The sequence below is a fragment of the Strongylocentrotus purpuratus genome, unplaced genomic scaffold (assembly GCF_000002235.5).
Source record: "Strongylocentrotus purpuratus isolate Spur 01 unplaced genomic scaffold, Spur_5.0 spur5_contig_836, whole genome shotgun sequence".
NCBI lineage: Eukaryota > Metazoa > Echinodermata > Echinoidea > Camarodonta > Strongylocentrotidae > Strongylocentrotus > Strongylocentrotus purpuratus.
Genome location: NW_022145542.1, coordinates 317,117 through 338,157, shown reverse-complemented (window position 1 = coordinate 338,157; position 21,041 = coordinate 317,117). Strand labels below are relative to the sequence as shown.

General features: G+C 38.4%; 1 long non-coding RNA gene across 1 annotated transcript; it reads left to right on the top strand.

Moving 5' to 3' along the window:
• Positions 1-11,733: 11,733 nt before the first annotated feature.
• On the top strand, positions 11,734-15,208 carry LOC115924001. Its single transcript, XR_004064111.1, has 2 exons — positions 11,734-12,693; positions 13,394-15,208. It is a non-coding gene; the product is annotated as an uncharacterized LOC115924001 (long non-coding RNA).
• Positions 15,209-21,041: the final 5,833 nt, after the last annotated feature.

Sequence of the window (21,041 nt, the reverse complement as noted above, 5' to 3'; positions counted from 1 at the left end):
TATGTATCTCATTAATGAAACCATGCAAAGGCATTCTGGTCTCAAACAAACCAACACCATTAAACCGAGTGCCAACACCATTAAACCATGTGCCAAATTTAGTAATCTTCTTTTGTGTGTCGACAGACGAGGATTCACGGGTTGATTTAGAAAAATGGAAATTTTATACTAGTAAAATGCTTGATATTAAACATCGGTCATTATATGATTTGATCCGAGATATATCTCATTAATGAAACCATCTTAAGGCATGCTAGTCTCAAACAAACAATCACCATTAAACCGAGGGCCAACACCATTAAACCATGCGCCAAATTTAGTAATCTTCTTTTGTGTATCGAAAGACGGAGGTTTCCCGGGTTTATTTAGGGAATTGGAAATTTGATACTATAATGTTCGATTACATCACTCAGTATATGATTTGATCACATATGTATCTCATTATGAAACCATCTAAAGGCTATTATAGTCTCAAGCAAACCATCACCATTAAACCGAGTGCCAACACCATTAAACCATGTGCCAAATTTGGTAATCTTCTTTTGTGTATCGACAAACCGAGGTTTCACGGGTTTATTTAGGAAAATGGAAATTTAATTTTAGTAAAATGCTTGATATTAAACATCGGTCAGTCTATAATTTGATCCGAGATAATGTCTCATAAATGAAACCATCTAAATAGTCTCAAACAAACCATCACCATTAAACCGAGTGCCAACACCATTAAACCATGCGCCAAATTTAGTAATCTTCTTTTGTGCATCGAAAGACCGAGGTTTCCCGGGTTTAATTAGGGAATTGGAAATTTGATACTATAATGTTCGATTACATCACTCAGTATTTGATTTGATCATATATATATATCTCATTAATAAAACCATCTAAAGGCTATTATAGTCTCAAGCAAACCATCACCATTAAACCGAGGGCCAACACCATAAAACCATGCGCCAAATTTTGTAATCTTCTTTTGTGTATCGAAAGACCGAGGTTTTCCGGGTTTATTTAGGGAATTGGAAATTTGATACTGGTAAGATGCTCGATAACATCACTAAGTCTGATTTGATTAGATATGTATCTCATTAATGAAACCATGCAAAGGCATTCTGGTCTCAAACAAACCAACACCATTAAACCGAGTGCCAACACCATTAAACCATGTGCCAAATTTAGTAATCTTCTTTTGTGTGTCGACAGACGAGGATTCACGGGTTTATTTAGAAAAATGGAAATTTTATACTAGTAAAATGCTTGATATTAAACATCGGTCATTATATGATTTGATCCGAGATATATCTCATTAATGAAACCATCTTAAGGCATGCTAGTTTCAAACAAACCATCACCATTAAACCGAGGGCCAACACCATTAAACCATGTGCCAAATTTAGTAATCTTCTTTTGTGTATCGACAGACCGAGGTTTCCCGGGTTTAATTAGGGAATTGGAAATTTGATACTATAATGTTCGATTACATCACTCAGTATTTGATTTGATCAGATATATATCTCATTAATAAAACCATCTAAAGGCTATTATAGTCTCAAGCAAACCATCACCATTAAACCGAGGGCCAACACCATTAAACCATGCGCCAAATTTTGTAATCTTCTTTTGTGTATCGAAAGACCGAGGTTTTCCGGGTTTATTTAGGGAATTGGAAATTTGATACTGGTAAGATGCTTGATAACAGCACTAAGTCTGATTTGATTAGATATGTATCTCATTAATGAAACCATGCAAAGGCATTCTGGTTTCAAACAAACCAACACCATTAAACCGAGTGCCAACACCATTAAACCATCTGCCAAATTTAGTAATCTTCTTTTGTGTGTCGACAGACGAGGATTCACGGGTTGATTTAGAAAAATGGAAATTTTATACTAGTAAAATGCTTGATATTAAACATCGGTCATTATATGATTTGATCCGAGATATATCTCATTAATGAAACCATCTTAAGGCATGCTAGTTTCAAACAAACCATCACCATTAAACCGAGGGCCAACACCATTAAACCATGCGCCAAATTTAGTAATCTTCTTTTGTGTATCGAAAGACCGAGGTTTTCCGGGTTTATTTAGGGAATTGGAAATTTGATACTGGTAAGATGCTCGATAACAGCACTAAGTCTGATTTGATTAGATATGTATCTCATTAATGAAACCATGCAAAGGCATTCTGGTCTCAAACAAACCATCACCATTAAACCGAGGGCCAACACCATTAAACCATGCACCAAATTTAGTGATCTTCTTTTGTGTGTCGACAGACGAGGATTCACGGGTTTATTTAGAAAAATGGAAATTTTATACTAGTAAAATGCTTGATATAAAACATCGGTCAGTCTATAATAATTTGATCCGAGATAATGTCTCATAAATGAAACAATCTAAACAGGGGCGTCGCCAAAGGGGGGGGGGGTGTGGGGGTGCGACACCCCCCCCCCCCCCCCACCTGTCAGGATATTGTCGGTAAAATTGCGCTGCCGTCGGGAAAAAGAGAAAAGGGGGGAGGGAAAAAAAGAGAGGGAAAAAAAGAGAGGGAAAAAAAGAGAGGGAAAAAAGAAAGGGAAAAAAAGAGAGGGGAAGGGAAAGAAAAGAAAAAAAGAAAAGGAAAAGAAAAGAAAGAAAGGAAAAGAAAGGAAAGAAAGGAAAAGAAAGGAAAGGAAAGAAAAGAGAAGAAAGAAAGAGAAAAAAGAAAAAGAGGGGGAGAGGAAAGAAAGGAAAAGAAAGAAAAGAAAGAAAAGGAAAAAAAAGAAGAAAAAAGAGTGAAAGGGAAACAAAAGAAACGGGGGATGAAAGAGAGGAGAGAGAGGGGAGGTAAGAGTCTGAGAGAGGAGGAGTGGGAGTAAAAGAGAAAAGGGGGTTGTTGGGTGGAGTCGTCTCGTCGAGGGAGCAAGAAAGACACGGGTAAATATGTTGCTGTGTCGGGTCAGCTGTGTCGGTATTCTTGCTCGATCCTCATCAATGCAAAAGTTTAAAGTCGGTGAGATGTATATTGTCGGTCGGCCGACAAGTTTTTTTTTCCCTACGAACTGCGACTTCTTATCCGCTGTGACGACTTCGAGAGTGACTACAACTACAATACTTGTATTTTCTCAAAGTTTCACTTTCCTATAATATCAGCTAAAGATATCAGAGGTTTAAAATTTTCGGGGAAACTAAATTCAAACAAGGTTTTAGAGTCAACAACGGTACGACGAATCATTTTCCTTTCTTTATATTGTGATGAAACGCCAAAAATCCCGCGCTTCGCCTGGAAGGGGAAACTTCATTTAGACGAATCGAGAACGGTACAACGAATCGTCTTCTTTCTCTAATAATTTAGGAAACGTCAAAGCTTCCGCGCTTCGCGCGAAAGTGGGAAACTGAATTCAGACAAATAGGGCTTACTAAAAGTCGAAAACGTTACAACGAATCGTGTTCTTTCTCTAATAATTTGAGGAAACATCAAAGCTTTCGCGCTTCGCGCGAGAGGGGTAACGTGAATTCAGATGAATAGGGCTTAATAAGATTCGAAAACGGTACGAGGAATCGTGTTCCTTTCTCTATATTGTGATGAAACGCCAAAAATTCCGTGCTTCGCGCGGAAGGGGAAACTTCATTTAGACGAGTCGAGAACGGAACGACGAATCGTCTTCTTTCTCTAATAATTTAAGGAAACGTCAAAGCTACCGCGCTTCGCGCGAAGGGGGAAACTGAATTCAGACAAAATTAATAGGGTTTATTAAAAGTCGAAAACGGTACAACGAATCGTGTTCTTTCTCTAATGATATGAGGAAACGTAAAAACTTTCGCGCTTCGCGCGAGAGGGGGAAACTGAATTCAGATGAATAGGGCTTATTAAAGAGTCGAAAACGATACGACGAATCGTCTTCTTTCTCTAATAATTTAATAAAACCAAAACTTCCGCTCTTCGCGCGGGAGGGGGAAGCTTCATTCATATTAGGATTAAGAGTCGAGAACAGTACACCGAATCGTCTGCTTTTTCTCATAATGTAAGGAAAAGTCAAAGCTTCCGCGCTTCGCGCGAGAGGGGGAAACTGAATTCAGACAAAATTAATAGGGCTTATTTAAAGTCGAAAACGGTACAACGAATCGTGTTCTTTCTCAAATGATATGAGGAAACGTCAAAGCTTTCGCGCTTCGCGCGAGAGGGGGAAACTGATTTCATATTAATAGGGCTTATTAAGAGTCGAAAACGGTACGACGAATCGTCTTCTTTCTCTAATAATTTAATGAAACGTCAAAACTTCCGCGCTTCGCGCGGAATGGGGAAACTTTATTCAGATTAGGATTAAGAGCCGAGAACAGTACACCGAATCGTCTGCTTTTTCTCATAATTTAATGAAACGTCAAAGCTTCCGCGCTTTGCGCGGGGGGAATACTGAATTCAGAAAAGGATAAACAGTCGAGAATGGTACAGCAAATCGTCTTCTTTTTTTTATAATAATCTAATGAAACGTCAAAGCTTTCGCGCTTCGCGCGGGGGAGGGGGGAAACTTCATCCAGCCTAGGATTACCAGTCGAAAACGGTACAATTAATCGTCTTCTTTTCCTAATAATTTAAGGAAACGTCTAAGCTTCCGCGCTTCGCGCGGGAGGCTCATCACCCACACCCCCTTATGAGCACGCTTTTAAGTGATTCTCTTGCTCACTACCGCCCCTCCCTAAAATAAGATCCTAGCTCCGCGCCTGCATTAAAATATATAGCTATGATGCTGACTAAATTGAAGAAATAATTCGTATATTAATGTCGTCGAGGAAAATGACCATTTTGCGCATATGCAAGTACTATAGATAGTCCATAGGAAAAACAATTTTAGCCTTCGGCCCCAGGTTTATAGGGTTGACTTTGTAGATATTGCAAATTTAATTTTGTCGGTAATTGGAGGCTACTTTTGTCGGTAATCGTTGGCCTCTACACCCCCCCCCCCCCCGCTGAAAAAGGTCTAGCGACGCCCCTGCATCTAAATAGTCTCAAACAAACCATCACCATTAAACCGAGTGCCAACACCATTAAACCATGCGCCAAATTTAGTAATCTTCTTTAAAAATTTGTGTATCGAAAGACCGAGGTTTCCCGGGTTTATTTAGGGGATTGGAAATTTGATACTGGTAAGATGCTCGATAACATCACTAAGTCTGATTTGATTAGATATATATCCCATTAATGAATCCATCTAAAGGCTATATTAGTCTCAAACAAACCAACACCATTAAACCGAGTGCCAACACCATTAAACCATGCGCCAAATTTAGTAATTTTCTTTTGTGTATCGAAAGACCGAGGTTTCCCTGGTTTATTTAGGAAAATGGACGTGAGGGTCGCTATTCATAATGCGGAATGAGAGTCTCTATTTATAATGGTCATTATCATTCATAAAGATGTTGTATTGCCCTTTAGCCAAAAAATTGGGTCGGTCGGGGTTTTTTTCCCTCCCTCTTTGGGCTGATATTTCTCAGTTTTGTAATTATTTTTATTTTATATTCATTAAACATTTGCGGGGGGGACGCCACGTGACCCCGAATATTTGTAGAAAACATTTATTGAAAACATTGAAAACGTACATTTCTGAACCAAAAGAGAAAAAGAAAAAAAAGGCGTGCCCCAAATATGTACGTGAGCCATCATCCCAGGCCCCAGCCCCCCCCCCCCCCGCCCCTTAATCAGTCCGACCACGCTGCGCCATTCGGCCCACCCTCCACGCAGTATTCCCTTGGTACAAGTATATTACCGACAATTCTCGTCCAATTAGTTCATAGATGGTGTAGCCTGTTTATGTTTCAAGGAGGGAGGGACAGTGGGGATGTGGCAGCGTTGCCATCAAGGGGCTGATCCAGGCGCGGATCCAGGGGAGCCGAGCGGGCCTTGCCCCCCCCCCCCCAAAAAAAAAAAGAGAGAGAGAGAGAGAGAGAGAGAGAGAAGGAAAATAAGGGAAAGGGAAAGAGGAGAGAAAGTTTAAGAAAGAAGAGGCAAAATAAAAGTAAAGGGGGGAGAAGAAGGATATAGGGGGGCGAAAGGGTGTTACCTCCCCCCCCCCCCATCAAAAAAATTAGAAAAAAGGAAGGAAAGGGAAAGAACAAATGAAAGAAGAGAAAAAGGGAAGGATAAAAAGAGGAAGAAGGGGGATATCAGTTGCAATTTTTCAGCCAACAAGTTGTGGATCGGGGGAGGGACCACAAGGCTCTTCCCTCTCCCCCCCCCCCCCGCCCCTGCCAAAGAAAGAGAAGTGAGGTACAGGTAAAGAGGAGAGCTGAAAGGGCACAAAAAGAGGAAGAAGAAAAGAAAAGGGTGAAAAGAAGGGAGATCAGTTGCGATTAAGCCAACAACGTGTGGATCGGCGGGGGGGGGGGGCAAAAGGCCCTTGCCCCCCCCCAAGCAAACCCAAACGAGAGAGAAGGAATGTAAGGGAAAGGGAAAGAGGAGAGAAAGGGAAAGAAAAAAAAGAGAAAGAAGAAAGGTAGGGGAGATCAGTTGCGATTTTGTCCCGCCAACAAGGTGTAGATCGGGCGGGGGGGGGGCACTATAAATAAAACATGGTTTATTTCTAATTCGATACCGGTGATTTATAAATGTGTATAAATGACATACTTTTCCGAGAATTGTCCTCACTTTTTAGTAAAGTATAATTTTTAAGGCATCCGTTTGTTGGAAAATGACAAATTCCTCAATTTACAGTCTGGCAAGAAATATGATTATTTAGAGGCCTTCATGTCAGAGCCCGCGAAATGGCGGGGCTCGGAGGCCTCGAGCTACCCCCACACTTTTTTTGAAAAAGTATATTAAAGAGAATATAGAAAGAAAGGGAGAATGGAAGAAATAATAGTGTCCTGCGAGATTCACAAAATAATAAGGTATCAAAATATGCTCATCTGACCGTGATTAAATGCCTAAAACCCCTGAGCCTTCGAAGGCTCTGCCCCCTGAATTCCACCTAGGGCCCTAAGGCGGGCCCTTGGATGCTCATCTTTCGGTAATTTAATGCCTAAAACCTCTGAGCTTCTGGGGGCTTTGCCCCCTGGACCCCACGCCAATAAGTAACCTGCCAGTGTCACAAATAAGGTATCAAAATATGTTCATCTGGCCGTAATTAAATGCCTAAAACCGCTGAGTTTCTGGGGCTCCGCCCCCTCGACCTCACCAGGCTCCTTAATGCTTATCTGACCGGTATAAAATGTCTTAAACTCCTGAGCTTCTGGGAGCTTCGCCCCCTCGATTCCACGCTAATTAGGGTCATGCCAGTTTCACAAAAAGGTATCAAAATATGCTCATCTGACAGTAATTAAACGCCTAAAACCCCTGAGCTTCCGGGGACTCTGCCCCTATAACGAATGGCCCTAAGGCGGGGCCCTGAATGCTTATCTGACCGTATTTAAATGCCTAAAACCCCTGAGCTTCCGGGGGCTCTGCCCCTGGACCCCACCTTGGGCACTAAGCCGGGCCCCTAGATGCTCATCTGACCGTCATTACATGCCCATACCCCCTGAGCTTCCGGGGGCTCCGCCCCTTCACCCCCGCCGGGGCTTTGCCCCTAGACCCATCACCAATTTAAGCTATACGTTCTACCTGATCGTAAATACTGATCGTAAAAAGACCCCCGACCACTTTGAAAAACGTTTAGCGGGGCCGCATGTATGAGCCCGGATTTTTGTCTGCCCTCCAAACGTTTTTGCTCATTACACCACTGCTGGTCACCATTACGTTCCAATATTTGGCTCGCATAATTCCAAATTTTGGCCCCCCCCCCCTTCTAAGAAATCCTGGATTCGCGCCTGGGCTGATCTATCATGTCCCTAATCCTCAGCAAAGGAAGGAAGCGACAGAGAGTGGAATTTGTTACCGTAAAGCATTATGCGAACGGTGGCGTCCCCTGTACTATTATGTCTTTTTAAAAATATATTTTTCTATTTAGCTTATAATATTATATGGAGACATCTTAATGATCTAGCTAATATTCTCCCGCTCCAGTGATGAAAATCTTGCCCCCCCCCCCCCCTCCTTCGACTGAGAGTCAAATTTGTGAAAATTTGATTTGGTGACAAGACGATATATTTTACAAGAAAACCACTTCAGCCCTCCCCCCCCCCCGAAAATAAATATATAATTGTCCGACATTGTCCGACATTAAATTTCCATTTTCCTAAATGTGAAACCTCGGTATTTCGATACACAAAAGAAGTTTACTGAATTTGGCGCATGGTTTAATAGTGTTGGCACTCGGTTAAATGGTGCAGGTTTGTTTGAGACTATAAAGCCTTTAGATGGTTTCATTAATGATTATATCGAATCAAATCATATACTGACCGCTTTTATCGAACATTATAGTATCAAATTTGCATTTTCCTAAATAAACCCGTGAAACCTCGGTCTTTTGATATACAAAAGAAGATTACTGAATTTGGCGCATGGTTTAATGGTGTTCGCACTCGGTTTAATGGTGCAGGTTTGTTTGAGACTATAAAGCCTTTAGATGGTTTCATTAATGAGATATATATTGAATCAAATCATATACTGACCGATTTTATCGAACATTATAGTATCAAATTTCCATTTTCCTAAATAAACCCTGGGACCTCGGTCTTTCGATACACAAAAAAAGTTTACTAAATTTGGCACATGGTTTAATGGTGTTGGCACTCGGTTTAATGGTGCAGGTTTGTTGGAGACTATAATAGCCTTTAGATGGTTTCATTAATGAGATATATATCTGATCAAATCATATACTGAGTTATGTAATCGAACATTATAGTATCAAATTTCCATTTTCCTAAATAAACCCGGGGACCTCGGTCTTTCGATACACAAAAAAAGTTTACTAAATTTGGCACATGGTTTAATGGTGTTGGCACTCGGTTTAATGGTGAAGGTTTGTTTGAGACTGGAATCCCTTTGCATGGTTTTATTAATTAGATTATCTCGGATCAAATTATATACCTTGTGATGTAATTGAGCATCTTACCAGTATTAAATTTCCATTTTCCTAAATAAACCCGGGAAACCTCGGTCTTTCGACACACAAAAGAAGATTACAAAATTTGGCGCATGGTTTAATGGTGTTGGCACTCGGTTTAATGGTGCAGGTTTGTTGGAGACTATAACAGCCTTTAGATGGTTTCATTAATGAGATATATATCTGATCAAATCATATACTGAGTTATGTAATCGAACATTATAGTATCAAATTTCCAATTCCCTAAATAAACCCGGGAAACCTCGGTCTTTCGATGCACAAAAGAAGATTACTAAAGTTGGCGCATGGTTTAATGGTGTTGGCCCTCGGTTTAATGTTGATGGTTTTTTTGGGACTGGAATGCCTTTGCGTGGTTTCATTAATGAGATATATCTCGGATCAAATCATATACAAAGTGATGTAATCGAACACTATAGTATTACAATTTTCATGGTGCTAAATAAACCAGTGAAACCTCGGTCTTTCGACACACAAAAGAAGATTACAAAATTTGGCGCATGGTTTAATGGTGTTGGCACACGTTTTAATGGTGCAGGTTTGTTTGAGACTATAATAGCCTTTAGATGGTTTCATTAATGAGATATATATCTGATCAAATCAAATACTGAGTTATGTAATCGAACATTATAGTATCAAATTTCCATTTTCCTAAATAAACCCGGGGACCTCGGTCTTTCGATACACAAAAGAGGTTAACTAAATTTGGCACATGGTTTAATGGTGTTGGCACTCGGTTTAATGGTGAAGGTTTGTTTGAGACTGGAATCCCTTTGCATGGTTTTATTAATTAGATTATCTCGGATCAAATTATATACCTTGTGATGTAATTGAGCATCTTACCAGTATTAAATTTCCATTTTCCTAAATAAACCCGGGAAACCTCGGTCTTTCGACACACAAAAGAAGATTACAAAATTTGGCGCATGGTTTAATGGTGTTGGCACTCGGTTTAATGGTGCAGGTTTGTTTGAGACTATAATAGCCTTTAGATGGTTTCATTAATGAGATATATATCTGATCAAATCAAATACTGAGTTATGTAATCGAACATTATAGTATCAAATTTCCATTTTCCTAAATAAACCCGGGGACCTCGGTCTTTCGATACACAAAAGAAGTTAACTAAATTTGGCACATGGTTTAATGGTGTTGGCACTCGGTTTAATGGTGAAGGTTTGTTTGAGACTGGAATCCCTTTGCATGGTTTTATTAATTAGATTATCTCGGATCAAATTATATACCTTGTGATGTAATTGAGCATCTTACCAGTATTAAATTTCCATTTTCCTAAATAAACCCGGGAAACCTCGGTCTTTCCATACACAAAAGAAGATTACAAAATTTGGCGCATGGTTTAATGGTGTTGGCATTCGGTTTAATGGTGCAGGTTTGTTTGAGACTATAACAGCCTTTAGATGGTTTCATTATACTGAGTTATGTAATCGAACATTATAGTATCTAATTTCCAATTCCCTAAATAAACCCGGGAAACCTCGGTCTTTCGATGCACAAAAGAAGATTACTAAATTTGGCGCATGGTTTAATGGTGTTGGCCCTCGGTTTAATGGTGATGGTTTGTTTGAGACTAGAATGCCTTTGCGTGGTTTCATTAATGAGATATATCTCGGATCAAATCATATACAAAGTGATGTAATCGAACATTATAGTATTACAATTTTCATGGTGCTAAATAAACCAGTGAAACATCGGTCTTTCGACACACAAAAGAAGATTACTAAATTTGGCGCATGGTTTAATGGTGTTGGCACTCGGTTTAATGGTGCAGGTTTGCTTGAGAGTATAATAGCCTTTAGATGGTTTCATTAATGAGATATATATCTGATCAAATCATATACTGAGTGATGTACTCGAACATTATAGTATTACAATTTTCATTTTGCTAAATAAACCAGTGAAACCTCGGTATTTCGATATCCAAAAGAAGATCACTAAATTTGGGGGCATGGTTTAATGCTGCTGGCACTCGGTTAAATGGTGAAGATATGTTTGAGACTTATAGCCTTTAGATGGTTTCATTAATGAGATATAATTATATCGAATCAAATCATATCGAGCAACTTACCAGTATTAAAATACATGAAACGCCTATTATTGTACTAAATATTGTGGCTGTCAACTATTTAAGCAACATGCAAGTTTAGGTGGGTTAGGTAGGCCTATAGGTAGGAACTGCATTGAACTGCTGGGTGCACATGTTTTCTTTTCTTCAGTTTTCTTTTTTCTACAAATCATCTTTTTGAAAGTTCCTTAGTATGAAGCCACGAAAGAGTAAACTATTATGAAAAAAAATACCTATTTGTTATTACAAAACTAGCTAGATTAGGGAGTGTAGTTGCTTTCAATTCTCTGTTCGTACTTGGCTTCACGGAGTAATTCGTCCTTTATAGCGATTCTCTTCATTCCGGAGCAACGTATATGTTCTAATACTTACAAACGTACTCATGTACTAGTACATGTGTATATGACACACTACGCACGCCGCACGTCTGTGACGTAGGGACTAATGAATATTCATGACTCCACTAAAGCTCGTGCCAATATATGCTGGTAGCATACTAAGGTGCTTAGGTACCGGTATTGCGGCCTCATGAATAAACATGAGTATATGACGTCACGAACTCGCTACGAACTCGCCACGCCTACTCTACCCCTTATCATTTAGCGGGTATCTATGTTAACGTTGTCGCCTCTATAATCTATTTTCGTTGTATGTACGGCCGTACCTACATCCGACTATATATGTGGGCATTTCCACGGTAATAGGGTACTTCTGTGTGTGAAAGAATAAAGCGCTTACAGAAAAATTAAATAAATATCCTGTGGCTTTCTGTGTTTTTATTTTCATTGTTGATGGTATAAAGAAATAAAAAAGACAATTCCATGCACTAATAATGTCATTTGGTTGTGTTGTCCTCTTTTCTTTAATGATTATTATTAAAAATTCCAAAGTACAATCAGTAAATGTTGAGTGGTGTGATTTTGAGGGTGATGCAAATAAAAATTCTAAAAAGAAATTGATGTTTCATGTTTTGAAAAGAGATTTTGATGCGGGTGGATTACGGCATTGATCATAGTTACGGCGATTGAGCTTTAAAGAGAGAGAGTGAGAGAGTTGAAAATTACATTGGCTGAATGAGAGATTCTGTCCACCTGTGTTACGTACGTTCAGAGTGAATTTTCCCACAATTATTAGTTGTGTCACCCAACAGTTTTATGTGCTTTGCAACTCTTTTGATGAAGGTTGAAATGTAGACCAAGAAAAAAATCGTCAAAATAAACGCAAATAGAGATAAAATCTATTCAAAATTTGGAGTGCAATATTCGGTCCAACTCACGAACGTACGTAACAACTAAAAAAACGGACCGTGGCGTCCGCGAATATGACGCATGGATAATCCACGTATCAGTCAAGTGAACCAAGGCACTGCAACGTTTGATTGTACTTGCAATCCATGCGCTGACTTCTACAATCGCGGGGCCGTGTAGCTCTATATAACTTCTGTCCAGTTTGTGCGTACGTTCACGGTTGCTGGTAGTTAGAACGACACGTACGCACGATGGACAGAAATGCTATTCGGTCTTATTTACGTACGTTTTTTCGCGGAGTTTCGTGAGCAGCAGACGACATCCGATCGTAATCATTGGAGTATCAACTCAACATTAGATTAGATCTAGGCTTTGAAAATCGTGGAATGGTACGTATTTGTTATTCAAAATCTTTTTGAAATACAGTAAAAGATCATGTTTCCGAAAATGAGTCATGTGTAACTTTAGTGGTGTACGATTATATATTCCTCTTCTTGTCTAGCTAGTGGTCTGCTAGTGCTAAATTTTAACGTGTAGTGATATTATTACATTACAGTCCCATATGTAGCTTTTCATGTATGCAACACTGGTAACTCTCGCCGATCTCGCATTTTCAATAAGTTTGTATGGTTTCATTTACTTGCAAATTATTTTTATGCTTAGCTGTGAAATAAATGTAATACGAAAATCATTACAAATTTCTTGTTAAGAGGATTGTTGAGGAATTTATTTAACATTGGAATAACCTGCACAATAAATTATTTTACTTTTCAATGGATGACATTTTATACACAAGAATTATTTCATTATTGAGCCTACACTAAATTATACAAAATATTGCATCTACATTACCTGAGTCATATCATTGCATTGATACTTTACAATCCTTCTGTTAATCATTTAATGCCTTCATGTTTCAAAACCAGGAAATATCTATCTGTTTGGAGTGAAAATGTGCATGATTACTATTAACGTGAGAAAATCTGAACAAGTCAAAAAAGAAAAACAATACAAATACATTTAAATTTGAATTAGCACAATGGATTTTAAACTCACGATTTTTTTCATCTTTAATTCTTTTGATTTCAGGTGAAAGATGTTGTGGGAGAAGATCTTGTCATCAAGTACATGGCCAAGTCGGAGTCTCATCCGGGGCTATTTATATGGCCAGCACGTGAGGATGTGTCTCGGGAATGTAGAAAACAGATAGTGAAGAAAATGCCTAACCCTGTCCTTCGGGAAGACATCAGCAGCACTAGATTACAATTTTTCACCTTTGCAGAACTCTCCCCAGAATCATGACTTGCTCCATACAATTTATGAATGTCTTATTACTCATAGATTGGTTAATAATGAATCGAGTCATTCCAACTTCTTCAGAGAACTTGTGTAAAGTCCAGCACACCCGATATCGTCCCAAACCATCGGTTTTAAAATCCTTACAATATTCTCTGACTCTCGTGTAAGAGGAAAACCTAGAACTGCGTGTATTGATGTTAAAAAGGAGACATGATTAAATGGCTGGATCGTGCTAATTTATTGTTCTCACGTTGTACTTCAGTAAGGTTTTAATCACCTCAATAGACTTGTGTGTTATGAAAACAAATAAAATTCATGGAAAATTGGCACAAAGACACAATTATTTACTGAAAATATTTAATGAATGCTCAATTGAATTGATGCATTATAATATGCAAAATAACCCATTGAGTATGCAGTGTCAAATCTTTTTTGAATTTCAGATCTGAATTACATCAAAATGATTGTTATAAATACATGTATTTGATTTGAACTTACTTGAAATGAATGATCATAATTTTGAGCAAAAATAGAATTAAATAGAGCATTTATGAAAAATGAAGAAATATAAAAGGTAAATATCATACACATTGTAGTTAGCAGATAAAAGAACTCTAGAATAAAAGCATACAAATCCTGTATAGACAATTTGTAATTAACGACATGATGTTTGTGAATTATCAATGAATAGTGTTTGCCTTTTATTCTATATTGTGTCAACTACTTTCCCAGTCTTGATGGGAATTGATTACAAGCTAATGCTTACATGTAGTGAAATGCATGCTCAATTGTTTAACAGTCTGTTATTATTGGGCTCTGTGTCCGAGACACATTTTGGCTACTGACTATTAAAGACCTAGACTACTTTTAAATTTGTATATAAGGTTTTGTGAAATTTCAATTTCAATGAAATGATTAGTGTTTGCCTTTTATTCTATATTGTGCCAACTTCTTTCCATGTGACTATAGTTACTATCTTATCATTTTTTAAATTTGAATTTGCAATTCAGGTGTTCATAATTGTATAAATTTATATAAATGGTTCATCCATGGACAATTTAAGTTGTACACTGAAGTTTGTTGCTTGCTTTTGCAGTTGGTCAAAAGATTAATGAGAGGTGAGATAAGATTTCAAAACTATCAATTAATCTATTTTACAGATTTACAAACCGTATATCAGTTGGCAAATTCATTGATTTCATTATACTTAATAATTAAAGACCATTCACATTTCACTTATTCTCCACAATTTAAAATGATCAATACAATGAAACATTTTAACCTATGCAACGCTTATGAATATATTGATTATGAAATATGTGTCCCAAAACAGAATTCAAACAAACGTTTAGATGCCTGTTCTGTCCAACCGTTACATACGTTCCCTATTCTTATTAATTGGTTCCAACATGCATCAACAATTATAACTTCTAGATTTTATTTTATCCTGGAATATATGAACATAGCATCAACATCCAGTACACAGTGACACCAAATTAATAGAGTACGCACCATTAAAACATGTGTGAAAGATTTATTCATTCAATAATACATGATACATTGCAAACATTCCTTAAATATTTGTTTTTCTGATTCACAAAAAAAGCTATAAATTTTTTTTAAAAAGAAGCAAATTCTGAGATGATTGTTAAATTGATGTTTTATTGATACTTAACTCACATGAATGAACATTGCATTTATATATTGAGCAAATAATAAATCAGAGGTAATTTAAGTTACAAATTTCTGTCCAATGTTACATACGTTCCCCCCAATACATGTCCTACTTTACGACCTCTGCAAAGTTAACATGAAATCACACTTATCTTTTCCCTCATAAATATATAGAATATAGATATTGGACAAGCAAAGGGAGAAATTTGATTGCTCTAGGGGTGAAAACAATTTTGACCATATTTACATCACAGAAGTACCCACTTAACATGGAAATGCCCATATATATATATATACACCTACCTACCTACCTACCTACCTACCTACCTATATATATGTCTCATTTTGAAGAACTTCAGTCATTAATTGTTCTCGCTCATATATTAGTAACTCCATATATATATTATATCCTAGCTTGATAGCACCCCCTCCATTAATTATATTGAGCAATAGAAATATTAACTCCATCACTATCCATCATTTAAACTTGCTCGAACTTCATCCAACCTAGCACCTCCTCTATACAGCCTAGCACCTCTCCATATTAAGCCTTAGAAATATTAACTCCATCTATCTCCATCATTTAAACTTGCTTGAACATCATCCAACCTAGCACCTCCTCTATACAGCCTAGCACCCCCTCCATATTAAGCCTTAGAAATATTAACTCCATCTATCTCCATCATTTAAACTTGCTCGAACATCATCCAACCTAGCACCTCCTCTATACAGCCTAGCACCCCCTCCATATAAAGCCTTAGAAATATTAACTCCATCTATCTCCATCATTTAAACTTGCACTAACTTCATCCAACCTAGCACCTCCTCTATACAGCCTAGCACCACTTCCATATTAAGCCTTAGAAATATTAACTCCATCTATCTCCATCATTTAAACTTGCTCTAACTTCATCCAACCTAGCACCTCCTCTATACAGCCTAGCACCCCCTCCATATTAAGCCTTAGAAATATTAACTCCATCTATCTCCATCATTAAAACTTGCACTAACTTCATCCAACCTAGCACCTCCTCTATACAGCCTAGCACCCCCTCCATATTAAGCCTTAGAAATATTAACTCCATCTATCTCCATCATTTAAACTTGCACTAACTTCATCCAACCTAGCACCTCCTCTATACAGCCTAGCACCCCCTCCATATTAAGCCTTAGAAATATTAACTCCATCTATCTCCATCATTTATACTTGCTCGAACTTTATCCAACCTAGCACCTCCTCTATACAGCCTAGCACCACTTCCATATTAAGCCTTAGAAATATTAACTCCATCTATCTCCATCATTTAAACTTGCTCGAACATCATCCAACCTAGCACCTCCTCTATACAGCCTAGCACCCCCTCCATTGAGCCTAAGAAATATTAACTCCATCTATCTCCATCATTTAAACTTGCTCGAACATCATCCAACCTAGCACCTCCTCTATACAGCCTAGCACCCCCTCCATATTAAGCCTTAGAAATATTAACTCCATCTATCTCCATCATTTAAACTTGCTCTAACTTCATCCAACCTAGCACCTCCTCTATACAGCCTAGCACCCCCTCCATATTAAGCCTTAGAAATATTAACTCCATCTATCTCCATCATTTAAACTTGCACTAACTTCATCCAACCTAGCACCTTCTCTATACAGCCAAGCACCCCCTCCATATAAAGCCTTAGAAATATTAACTCCATCTATCTCCATCATTTAAACTTGCACTAACTTCATCCAACCTAGCACCTCCTCTATACAGCCTAGCACCACTTCCATATTAAGCCTTAGAAATATTAACTCCATCTATCTCCATCATTTAAACTTGCTCGAACATCATCCAACCTAGCACCTCCTCTATACAGCCTAGCACCCCCTCCATATTAAGCCTTAGAAATATTAACTCCATCTATCTCCATCATTTAAACTTGCTCTAACTTCATCCAACCTAGCACCTCCTCTATACAGCCTAGCACCCCCTCCATATTAAGCCTTGGAAATATTAACTCCATCTATCTCCATCATTTAAACTTGCACTAACTTCATCCAACCTAGCACCTCCTCTATACAGCCTAGCACCCCCTCCATATTAAGCCTTAGAAATATTAACTCCATCTATCTCCATCATTTAAACTTGCACTAACTTCATCCAACCTAGCACCTCCTCTATACAGCCTAGCACCCCCTCCATATTAAGCCTTAGAAATATTAACTCCATCTATCTCCATCATTTAAACTTGCTCGAACATCATCCAACCTAGCACCTCCTCTATACAGCCTAGCACCCCCTCCATATTAAGCCTTAGAAATATTAACTCCATCTATCTCCATCATTTAAACTTGCACTAACTTCATCCAACCTAGCACCTCCTCTATACAGCCTAGCACCCCCTCCATATTAAGCCTTAGAAATATTAACTCCATCTATCTCCATCATTTATACTTGCTCGAACTTTATCCAACCTAGCACCTCCTCTATACAGCCTAGCACCGGCCCCTCCATATTAAGCCTTAGAAATATTAACTCCATCTATCTCCATCATTTAAATTTGCTCGAACTTCATCCAACCTAGCACCCCCTCTATACAGCCTAGCACGTACCCCCTCCATTGAGCCTAAGAAATATTACTCCATCTATCTCCATCATTTAAACTTGCTCGAACTTCATCCAACCTAGCACCCCCTCTATACAGCCTAGCACCCCCTCCATTGAGCCTAAGAAATATTACTCCATCTATCGCCATCATTTAAACTTGCTCGAACTTCATCCAACCTAGCACCTCCTCTATACAGCCTAGCACCCCCTCCATATTAAGCCTTAGAAATATTAACTCCATCTATCTCCATCATTTAAACTTGCTCGAACATCATCCAACCTAGCACCTCCTCTATACAGCCTAGCACCCCCTCCATATTAAGCCTTAGAAATATTAACTCCATCTATCTCCATCATTTAAACTTGCTCTAACTTCATCCAACCTAGCACCTCCTCTATACAGCCTAGCACCCCCTCCATATTAAGCCTTAGAAATATTAACTCCATCTATCTCCATCATTTAAACTTGCACTAACTTCATCCAACCTAGCACCTTCTCTATACAGCCAAGCACCCCCTCCATATAAAGCCTTAGAAATATTAACTCCATCTATCTCCATCATTTAAACTTGCACTAACTTCATCCAACCTAGCACCTCCTCTATACAGCCTAGCACCACTTCCATATTAAGCCTTAGAAATATTAACTCCATCTATCTCCATCATTTAAACTTGCTCTAACTTCATCCAACCTAGCACCTCCTCTATACAGCCTAGCACCCCCTCCATATTAAGCCTTGGAAATATTAACTCCATCTATCTCCATCATTTAAACTTGCACTAACTTCATCCAACCTAGCACCTCCTCTATACAGCCTAGCACCCCCTCCATATTAAGCCTTAGAAATATTAACTCCATCTATCTCCATCATTTAAACTTGCACTAACTTCATCCAACCTAGCACCTCCTCTATACAGCCTAGCACCCCCTCCATATTAAGCCTTAGAAATATTAACTCCATCTATCTCCATCATTTAAACTTGCTCGAACATCATCCAACCTAGCACCTCCTCTATACAGCCTAGCACCCCCTCCATATTAAGCCTTAGAAATATTAACTCCATCTATCTCCATCATTTAAACTTGCACTAACTTCATCCAACCTAGCACCTCCTCTATACAGCCTAGCACCCCCTCCATATTAAGCCTTAGAAATATTAACTCCATCTATCTCCATCATTTATACTTGCTCGAACTTTATCCAACCTAGCACCTCCTCTATACAGCCTAGCACCGGCCCCTCCATATTAAGCCTTAGAAATATTAACTCCATCTATCTCCATCATTTAAATTTGCTCGAACTTCATCCAACCTAGCACCCCCTCTATACAGCCTAGCACCCCCTCCATTGAGCCTAAGAAATATTACTCCATCTATCTCCATCATTTAAACTTGCTCGAACTTCATCCAACCTAGCACCCCCTCTATACAGCCTAGCACCCCCTCCATTGAGCCTAAGAAATATTACTCCATCTATCGCCATCATTTAAACTTGCTCGAACTTCATCCAACCTAGCACCTCCTCTATACAGCCTAGCACCCCCTCCATATTAAGCCTTAGAAATATTAACTCCATCTATCTCCATCATTTAAACTTGCTCTAACTTCATCCAACCTAGCACCTCCTCTATACAGCCTAGCACCCCCTCCATATTAAGCCTTAGAAATATTAACTCCATCTATCTCCATCATTTAAACTTGCACTAACTTCATCCAACCTAGCACCTCATCTATACAGCCTAGCACCACTTCCATATTAAGCCTTAGAAATATTAACTCCATCTATCTCCATCATTTAAACTTGCTCTAACTTCATCCAACCTAGCACCTCCTCTATACAGCCTAGCACCCCCTCCATTGAGCCTAAAAAATATTAACTCCATCTATCTCCATCATTTAAACTTGCTCAAACTTCATCCAGCTAGCTAGCCTAGCACCCCCTCTATACAGCCTATAGCACCCCCTCCATTGAGCCTATCCATCTATCTCCATCATTTAAACTTGAACTACATCCATGCTAGCACCTTCTCTATACAGCCTAGAGCGACCATTAAGCTTGCATGTTTTCAGACCTAGCTATTACGATAATGTGTATCTGTCCAACCTAGCTTGCACCAACGATATCCTGGCCCCTATATAGCAACAACTCCATATGTAGCTATTGGTATACGGGTAATTTAACGGAACCAATTTCATATATCTTTCATCAATTATATCTAGCTAGGTGAAGGATTTGAAATGTGATTTTAAAGATATTCTTTCATAATCAGTAATGCAGGATCATACATGCACTTTTCTTTGCCCTCTCAAGACTTACATTACAATACACCTCACTGGTTATCAGTTGAGAAACGGGTCATCCCGGTAACAAAGTAATTTGCGTTCTAAAAAGTCAGAAAATCAGTAACTGAATAAGTGAAATTAGAGAAATATCTGAAAATTATTAACTAATTATGAATTTCTAAATATTACAAATTTGCAAAGTGATGACACTGCCTGGCTTCCACATTGGTACCCATTCCAAATATACATATTCATGTTCAGCATGGATAATTTTGAATGGTTTTGAAAGACCTAGAATGGATCATACCTGTAACTGTTTTTATATTGTTGTCGAGTTTTCTCGAACTGATGTGTTTCATTTTTCCATTTTCATAGCAAGTAAGTTATTTTTAACTGGAGTATGTATTCATTAAGATATACTCATAATACTTTCAAAGCTTTGAATAATACCTCACACAAAAGTACACAGATTTTGCAAACGAGCACACTCCAGCACACACCCTAGGTTAATTAAGTCCAATATGTTATTTCACATATGGCAACAGAACATTCTCATCATCTGACCCTGTACTCTGGCACTCTTGGTCAAACGAAATTACAAAAATATAATGTTCAAGACTGCTCATAATCACTTGCCAGTTTTCAAATATGTAATTTATTGTAACTAACATGTGACTGCCAACTACATGTATGTTTTCTTTCCCTTCAAATTTTGTTGAATCTTACTTTGTCATACAGTCAACTCTGCTCAGTCAAATAATCGTAAGTCAAAGGTTTTTAAAGTCCTGCTCTTTATTTTAATTTTTTTTTACCTAAGTCAGATTTTGTCTAGGTGAAATCTATATTTTTTCTATAGTCCCAACGGATTCGACTATGACAGAGTGAA